This window comes from Ptychodera flava, chromosome 8, assembly GCF_041260155.1.
Source record: "Ptychodera flava strain L36383 chromosome 8, AS_Pfla_20210202, whole genome shotgun sequence".
NCBI classification, from domain to species: Eukaryota; Metazoa; Hemichordata; class Enteropneusta; family Ptychoderidae; genus Ptychodera; species Ptychodera flava.
This window is the reverse complement of record NC_091935.1, coordinates 5,079,627-5,089,600: the sequence shown is the minus strand read 5'-3', so window position 1 is coordinate 5,089,600 and position 9,974 is coordinate 5,079,627. Positions and strand designations below refer to the sequence as shown.

At 40.7% G+C, this 9,974-nt stretch overlaps 1 protein-coding gene across 1 annotated transcript in view; it reads right to left on the bottom strand.

Moving 5' to 3' along the window:
* The window catches only part of LOC139138270 (insulin-like growth factor 1 receptor), a 129,510-nt gene that overhangs the window by 86,649 nt on the left and 32,887 nt on the right, over positions 1-9,974 (bottom strand). The window lies entirely within an intron of this gene.

The window sequence follows — 9,974 nt, the reverse complement described above, 5'->3', positions numbered from 1 at the left end:
CACGTGGTCAAATCTGGCATAAGAAACAATATGAAATGTTGGGTAAAGCCAGCCCAAAGTAAACTGATTTGAACTTTGTGTTTTGTAATTTATACCACTGCAGTAACATTACCTTTTTTGACAACATCACACAATGTAATACGTTTGAAACTGATACTCCGACGTATTCTGTGTCTCCTTTGCTAAAAAATACGGTATGCCGATTACCATGTAAGGAGATGATGACGTCAAGACAGATTTGTAGTGCGTTTGGTCCTGGATGGTGCACGAAGTTTTGTCAAGGTAGCTTGTGTATTTATTTCCTAAATGGGAGAGATTAGGGTCGATCTAAACGAAGGCCGAAGAATGTTATGATACTCTAAGCGAGCTGAACTCTAACGCGAATGGTTGGATAATTTGGAGGATGTCTAGAATGATCTCGTCTCATTAAGATTATTTGGCGGTCAGTATTGAATTTCAACTGCGTCACAAGTTTGCGAAATGAGTATTCTGTCGAACGGTCAACGAACGATATTTTAGAAATCTGGAGACATGGCACATCGCATTTTTATTTTAGTATTTTATGCTTTACAAAAGATTTAAGAAGCAATGATTTTGTCGAAAATTCTGAAAAAAATACAGGAAGATTTGAACACATTTTCACTTGGGTCAACTAGCCCTGCGTACGATGCTGTGTGTTCCGCTAAAGCTAATCGCCCCGCTCACCACAGCCCTGCAAGAGACCCGTACGTAGGGTCGGTGACTTCAAATCCATTTTGGACTTGACGTAAAAAGCCAAATTACTGCCGAAATTCAGCGTTCTTGGGCCAAGTCGTATCCCAGCCTACCTCAGCTACTCGATCGCTTCCAAAAAAGACAGTCTTTTATTCACTTCTCGTAAATAACCGTCGATGTCTCGCTAGCCCTGCGTACGATGCTGTGTGTTAGCTGTAGCACATAGCGTCGTACGCAGGGCTAGGGATCAACATGGGGTCGCAGCCATGTTGCCTCAAAACTTATTTCTGTCTGCACTCAAAACTCAAAAATGTCGGATATGAACCTGAAAAATCGATGCAATTTTGTCAAACTTCGGCGAAATTTCAGCCTATAGACAAAATTTCATCTAGGTAAGGTAAATTTACTGAAATTTGATCGACAAATAATCCTGAGCTTGAACGTGACAGCTCGCCTTCTCCGGGAAGTCAAGCATCCAGCTGCCATACACAGTTGCCCATATGGCCAGGTTTATGAGATTGTTTTCAAGCGACGGGGGCAGACCGTACGGGGCTCTGGATATGAACCTACCGCCGGTGTAGCTGTAATAACTGTTGCGTTGTTTTTAGTGCCCACGGACGAAGTCCTGGGGGAGTTATAGGTTTGGTCATGTCAGTCCGTCCGTCCGTCCGTTCACGCAGATATCCTCAGACATGCCCTGGTCAATTTCTTTCAAACTTTGCACAAGAATAGTACCCAACCCCATACAGATGCACGTCGATTTGTTTCACAATGCGATCGAATTTGGCCGTGTTAGAGGACTTTTAGTTTACACCTCCATAGACTCCCATGTATAAGGCAGTTCTCCATAGACTCCCATGTATAAGGCAAGACAAATAAAAATTTAGTTTCTCATCGTATTCATATTGCCTAAAGGATGCAGTGACACAGTTTTTCACCACGGATAAAGTCCAGGGGCTTATAGATTGGGTCATATCCGTCCGTGAGTCCATCAGTGGGTCCATCAGTTCACGCAGATATCTCAGACATTTTGACAAAATATCATGTGACCTTGGTGACCTTTGACCTCAAATATACATTATTGTCCATAACTCAGTAACCACAAGTGCTAAACCTTTCATATTTGGTATGATGGGACACCTTATGACGCCACATATTGTACCTCATTAATTATGCGCATATCTAATTTTGAGGAGCCAATAGAGCTAGAGGTCTGATTTTTGGTATATAGGAATAACTTAGCAATACAATTATTTTGACAAAATGTCACGTGACCTCAATGACCTTTGACCTCAAATATATATATATATTTTTTGTCCACAACTCAGTAACCACAAGTGCTACACCCTTCATATTTGGTATGATGGGACACCTTATGACACCACATATTGTACCTCATTAATTATGCACATATGTAATTCTGAGCAAGCCAATAGAGCTTGATGTCCGATTTTCGGTATATCGGGATAACAATAGGGTAGAAATCTAAATATGCCCATCTAAATATTAGACATCTACCATCGAGAACAAAAGAAATTTGCTGTAATTTGAATATTTAAGGAGTTTAAGCAATTTCCACTATAAATAAAGAACCCCTGCCTCAAACTCCACAAAAGTTGCTAGACATATTTTGCCGTTGTCATGCCATTGCTTCGTTTAATAACCAGTTAATCAAATGCCTAATTGACAGGAGGAAATTCAAGACCATATTTGAATAGTAGTATATATTGTCCTCAAAATTACTCTATCACGGCCCAAGTACTCATTGCCTTCAGCAATACTGCCTTGTTATTATTATTATTATTATTATTAATTACAAGTTTAGGGGCTATAAGTATTATATAGAAATCTAATAATAGTTCATTGAGGCTGTGTGGGAATTCTGATAAAGAGGTGTTGTATATTTAATAGGGTTGACTTCCCATTGATGTACGTTCAGCGCAGTTTTCTTCCATCAAAAGTCACGACTATGAAAAAGATTTCCAATATAAATTAACTCTCTCTCTCTCTCTCTCTCTCTCTCTCTCTCTCTCTCTCTCTCTCTCTCTCTCCTATGAAAAAGATTTCCAATATAAATTAACTGTCTGTCTGTCTGTCTGTCTGTCTGTCTGTCTGTCTCTCTCTCTCTCTCTCTCTCTCTCTCTCTCTCTCTCTCTCTCTCTCCTCTCTCTCTCTCTCTGCAGTGAAATTGCTATGCTGCGACCACCGAACGAATATTTTCCATACATTAGGGGTATTATTAAAAGTTCATTATATAAATCTAACCAGTGTAGTCTGGCACACAGGTTATCGTAACGTTGCTTGGATAGTCGTTGGAGGCGGGCGGCCGCAGGTCGCCGTTTACTTGGGTCTTTTTTTTCCAAGTAAACGGCGACCTGCGGCCGCCCGCCTCGAACGACTATCCAAGCAACGTTACGATAACCTGTGGTCTGGCAGAGACCCTGCGATTCGCGTTCTTCTCTGTTTGGAACATGCGCGCGCCCTTCAGAGGCGCGACGCGATTCCCAGAGCATGCGCAATTGAGAGTGCGTGCGCGTGACAGTAGAACGTCTCAGATCTCGTGCTAACGTGTCGTTAGCTTTAAAATGATGGAATGTCAACAGAAACTGGAATTACTGCAGAGAATACTTTTCAGGATATCACATGTGAGTGTCTAAGGTACCAAGTAGGACGTTTAGGAAATCCTTTCAGAAACTTCACGCCGCCTGTGGCCAATTTGTGGAGTATAAGCTTATAGGCTTACGTAACTGCAGCGTAAACAGTATTTCTACTGTACATACTGCCGGAACATATGCGATGGAAATGTTTGCGTTTCACGTCGTTCAATTATTCAGATGGAAATGCCGCCCTCTACTCCAAACTTTGAAAAAAACAGGGTGACAGACTTTGGAATGCTAACTCTTGTATAACAATGACGTAATTTAATGGGAAGACATTTGTATTCGAGCACGGCTACAGTACAGTTTTTGATTCGAGAACTCTCACCATGTCGGATTCACTGAAACAGTCAGTTGTATGCTCAACAATCCAGAGGGTGAGTCGAACTTTTCCTATGTGCATGTAGAACTTGTGCAAAAATAAGCGAATCCACAGGCCTTTGGCAAATCAATAAATGCGTTTTTCACCAAGCTGAAAGGTGGAAAGATTAATTATTTTGTAGCACGTCAGTAGTTTGATATGACTAACGCCTTTCACAATAATACTGGCTATTCCATTGAGCATCGTGCTACAGGTCAAAATCTTATTCCCCAGGTTGATATACATACGTAGAGATTTTTATAGAAACTATTCCATAGCTATTTACATTTCTTTATTACTTTTTGCGGTTTTGCGGTTTCCTGTTTTTTGTTAGCCGATTAGCCGGCACACGCCAAAACGACTAGTCTTTGCGGTTTTCTATAATTTTGAGTTGGCACGCGCCAAAACGATTAGTCTATTGCGCTAGTATTTCTGGGCACGTTTAGTCTCACTGTTTACCTCCGGTTGGTTAGCAACCGCAGTTTAATTGACAGCCGATTCTTTATATTTAGGGTAAATTGTTGCAATAAGTGTTTCCTACGACGTTCGCACAAGTGAGAAGCCCTAATACTATGTCAAGTAGGGAAGTATTAAACGTGATATCTTGTAATATTCCCCCCCCCCCCCACACTCCAAACAGTGGCGTCGCTCTCACTTCCGTTTCACCTCTGCCTTTCACCACTGCCACCGGTGACAAAAATGTGGTGATTTGCCACATTTTTATGAACTTCCGCTTGATTGCAAATTTCAACAATGTCATGCTCTGTATGGCTATATTTAATTTCAAAGTCAAAGAATAAAGTATAAAAGATGTCTTTATGTTGGTTTTTGTCGTATATTTGCGAAAATCGTTGGACCTACTTTTCGTGGTGAATGTGTCTGATACAATAACGTGAGTGAAGGGTGGCACGAAGCAGAAAACACTGAAACGGCACTTTCATTTTTCAACTTATTGCATGATAACACACAAGTGAGCAAGTACAATGAAACATGATCACATCTTGAACACTGCTACCAAGTAATGGCCAACATTGAAATGAACTTTACGGGTGATAACATAAAAAATATTCTCATATAAACTTTCAAAACTAGCAGCACTCACTGATGAGGAAAAAAAACTTTGTGTCTTTTGTGTAAATACATTTTGAACGACTGTATTTAAATTTTATTTCATTTTATTTAAATTTCTATCATTACTTTACTAAATAGCAAAAATGAAAGTTTCTATCACATGATACTCTCACAATGCCTCTGACACTCATTTAAATTACTGGTAAATAATCCGTGACATTTTGCGGCAAACAATATAGGCCTATTAGACATAAGCTTAGGGACATAGATTTATTGCTTAAATATCACTTTCCTTTCTTTTAAGTGCATCTGAACGACACGCTTTTCAAAAACTTGTGGCACGCCATTCTTTTTTCGCCGTACACAATACGGCCAAATGATTATTTCAATAATATCGTTTTAACAGGATGAATACGTATATCATTTGATCCAGACATGTTATTTAAAGGGATATAGTCGTCGGAGCTGCGCTTAAAGGTCGTATGGGACCCGTACGACCAATGTAAACACTGTACTATGGTGATTGATGAAAGTTAAAACATATCTGTCATAATCTACATCGTATAATTTAAATGTTACAGCTATGATGATGAGATGCATCTAGATATCGTGCACGAAATACATTGTTTGTAAACAAGAAACTCGCACATGTGCAGTTCCGACTACTGTTTTCCTTTGATAATATGTATTCGGTATTTCGGTATTTCTGTTTTTAGTCTAATACTAGATTTATCTATTGCTAGTACATTGTCGCATTCGATGATTTGGTGGGGATTTGGCCGAGGGGTGCAGAGGGCTAAATTATTGCTAGGTGATTTGCTGACATAGTGGCAAAATATAAGAATACAAAAATGTCGACAAATGTCAAAGTGTTGAGGATTCATACAATCTTATGTAACTAGAGCCTTGTTGATGGCGGCATCTTATTTCGTTTGAATTCGGTCGTCATTTGCAGTTTCTTTGTGGATGGTTTTACTTCAAGCTATTTTCAAGTGTCGACCATGTAAAACTTAGTTTGGAAAAGGAAATTTGACGACTTTGAAATTCGTGATGTAAACTATCTCAGGATAATATTTCATTAGTCATAAAATAAGGGTACTTATTTTTTGCCCGAGTAAATACCATATGTCGCTTGCCTTTTTTCCCTTCCCTCTAACTTTGAGCCTACATTGACCATTTTGTAATTGCCAGTCTCCAGGGAACGAAATCGTGTTGATTGAGGCAAATGACACGGTAGCAGATATGCTACGACTTGCTCAAGAGGAAGTAGCAAATTTCAAATTACTTTAGGCGTATGGCTGTCCTCATCGGAATGTGATGTGATAGACATGTGTACGATTGTTGAGTATCAAAGGAGGGTTTCCAATATGAAAATAATGATGACAACGTCATTAAAGCCCCCACTCAATTATCAGATTTATCTAATATAAATATTATTTCCTTGATAAAATATCAATGGAAAACAAAAGAATGACAAACTGTTAATGGGCTGTTGACACATTCGCTAATGCGAGAACCAGGGATTTAGAAGGGCGCCTTTAATCTTTATCTATTTCAAATAAAACTCCTGCATTCACGTTTTTGGGAGCCTTCAGTTCCGCAGTTATCATTATTTTCAAGGGATACAGTCTTTATTACAATATTGCTGATATACCACATGATTTTAAAATGCTTATTTGATCACGTTGAATATTCAACGGACATACGACTACGGTGTCGTCCCTTTAACAGAGTCATTTTTTTTGGCTTCATCATCGGTGCAAGAGAAGGAAAATGATACTTTTCCCGCAATCTGATTTAAGGGAGCGTTCAGTTTTTACGGCCTGGGGGGGCCGGCAAAATCTTGTCGCCGGTGTTCAAAAAAATATAGACCCCCCTGCATTTTTTGTGAAAAAAAGATGACCCCCCTTTGTCAGACGAAAAAAATTGATGACCCCCCCTGAAAAATAACCAAAACCCATATGTCAAATTTACCCGCATTGTTTGGATTTGAACTCCGGTACGCGGCGCACTTTATTCGTGTAGCAGAGATGCCAGTGCACAAACTTCTCAGCCACATCCATTGAAACGTCTGTTAATTAGGACGACTGTAAGGCAATTTTTAACTTCATTTCCATAGACAACTCATGTCCATGGACATTGTATAAAGTAAACTTTATTGGAGTGGTTCGCCAAAGGCAGCCCTCCGGTTAAGAGGGTCATGGGCCATTACGTAAAGTCAACTTTATTCTAGTGGGCCACCAAAGGTGGCCCGCCGGTAAAGAGGGTCGATCATGGCTATTGCATAAAGTAGACTTTACTGGACAGGGCCGCTGAAGGCGCGCGGCCATTACCATTATTCAGTGCGTGATCCCAGGGGTCCCTCAAAAATGTTTCTAATACAAGCCGCGGCTTCAATTGGGATTTATAGTAAGATTGCCATGGGGTATTACATAAAGTCAATTTATTGTAGTGGGCCGCCAAAGGCGGCCCACCAGTAAAGAGGGTCGATCATGGCCATTGCATAAAGTAAACCTAATTGGAGTGGGCCGCCAAAGGCGTCTGCCCGTTAAGAGGGTCATGGGTAATACATAATGTATATTTATTGTAGTGGGCCGCCGAAGGCGGCCCGCCGGTAAAGAGGGTCGATCATGGCCATGGCATAAAGTGAACTTTATTGTTGGTATTATGTTTTTGAAAATGTGGTGGACCCCCCCCCCCTTTCCTACCAGTGAAAAAGCGATGACCCCCCTTTGCGGATTCCAAAATTACGATGACCCCCCCCCCCCTGGATTTTGCCGGCCCCCCCGGCCGTAAAAACTGAACGGTCCCTAAATCAGATGTAAAGTAAGGCGACCTCCTCTTTAATGCGTACGCGGTATCCTCTCGCTGTCGCCTCTCCCGTAGCTAGAATGTCTCCTTCCCGGGTCTCCTTTGAGCTCCAAACACTTTGTAGCACTTCTGTCCTGGTTTTTACGTTTGTACTTCAGTTGCGCGCGTCCTAAAACTCGTGTTACCGCGGATTACAATCTACCGCTATACTTGGTACCGTAAATCTTGATCAAGGACGTCTAGATATGACATCATTAACCTCGCCTGACGTATTACAAAAGAATGGCATTGCTAATATTCATGCGCCTTTATTATGCAAAACACCGGTGGCAGTGGTGAAAGTGGGAGTAGTCTGGTTCCCTGACCCATTTCCCCGGTAGAGGGCGTGGGGAAATATAGGGTCAGGTACCGGCTAATGTAACATGGACGCTATTGGGTTAAAATAAAACAAGCTGTGATTGGATGAAAGTAACACCTGTAACTTTTTCTCATCTTTCTTGGTTTCGCACTGTCAGACTCACTTGACACCAACTTCTTGTTTCAACCACAAAGCCGTGGAGGTAGAAAGAAAGACTTTCTACCTCCATGATTTAGCCACTGTGACTTAGCACACCTCTTAATACTTTTAGAACGTCGACATGATGCCTGGCATTTTTCACGAAATTCGGACACCATTCTATCCATCGAAGTCAATCGTCGTTCACAGTTCCAACAAAGTTTGCTTTCAATTAGCTGTGATATCGCAGCAGTACTTGTGGCGTGTATCGAACGTGCTCGGGTCATTGGGGTCACGCCACAATCCGCGATGACCTCAATGACCCTAGCGCGTTCGATACACGCAACAAGTACTGCTGCGATATCACAGCCAGCCTTCGATCACCTCTATTTACACGTACTTCTGGATTAATCCTTTCAGTTTATGTTCCCGTCTCGTGTGCCAATATTTTGGTTCAGATACCAGTGTTCGAACATAATTCTGATCCAGTCGAATTTTGACCGGCGTTTTCATGGTAGCAGCCATATTTGTTGTAGCATGTTCTGTCAGGTGACTAACCTCCGCCATCTTGAACAAAATTCTGTTCAAGATGGCTACCCGGTACCTGACCCTATATTTCCCCACGCCCTCTACCGGGGAAATGGGTCAGGGAACCAGACTAATGTGGGAGCAGAAGTGAAATGGAAGTGAGAGCGCCGCCACTGTTTGGAGTGTGATTCCCCCTTGTCTTGGCCTGCTGGGTTTTTTAAAAAGTGTTTAAAGTTATACAGGCAGCATGTTCAAATTAAGCAGTTGCAACCATGGAAAGGGATCTAGCTGGTCATAGAGTTTATGGGGTCACGCCAGGTCACACTAAAATAATGCACCACTACATGGTCATAATTTTACTATAGTTAAACAATCAGAAATAATTTGTCTTCATTATTCTTCCTGGAATGAGACAAAGAAATCATTAATTGTCAATCCATAAAATAAATAAGTACCAGTGAATCTTGGGTGCTAAGGGAATTGGGTTCACAAAATTAATTTGAGATACTAGTAGAATTAATTCTATCACATAAAATTAATTTGAAGGCATAAACTTAATTCGATGAATGCGAAGTTAGTAATATACTACATAGCACTTATTTGAGATGACTGCATGGAACAAAATTAAAAATGCTTGAAAAATTATTTCTGGTCTATATAAAATTAATTCTAACACACTAAAATTAACGGAAAACATAATTTTGACCAGAATGGCCCCAATATACATTATCTTTATTATTATACACCTGCGTCTGCAATCTTTGGAGTTTTCTTCGTACAGTAAATTTCGGTATCAGAGGACGCAGAGTCCAATAACTTTGCCGCGGAGTACAATAACTTTTGGTGTTATTGGACGCTATTTGACCTTTGACCTCAAAACACCATTACGTCAATGCGGGGAAATACTTCTAAACATTGGGTACTTCACAACGTTAGTAGTGGTGAATCAAAAGCCTGTGAATTCGGGTGAAATTATGCTGCCGGCCTACAATTTCTCACACGTACACTGCGTTGCGCGGGTTTGAAATTTCGTTCTTAGCGCTGAGCGGACGCACTTAACGCGTTCTCAGTTTGCTTGCAATCGCTCAGTGCAGTGCGGGACGGTCATCCCCAAAAAAGCTTTAATTTTGATTTTTTCGAGGTAAAATTGGATTAAAAAAGGGTGTATAGTAATGAGTTATTCCCAAAATACCGGGATTTATGTCCGAGTACATTTTTAATAGAAATAAGGGAAAAAGGAACATTTTCAATGCCAAAATAGTTACCATGGCAACTTGAAACATTAAAATAAGTCTGGCTTTTGTGTTCCCTGACCCGATTTCCCCCACTAGGTAAT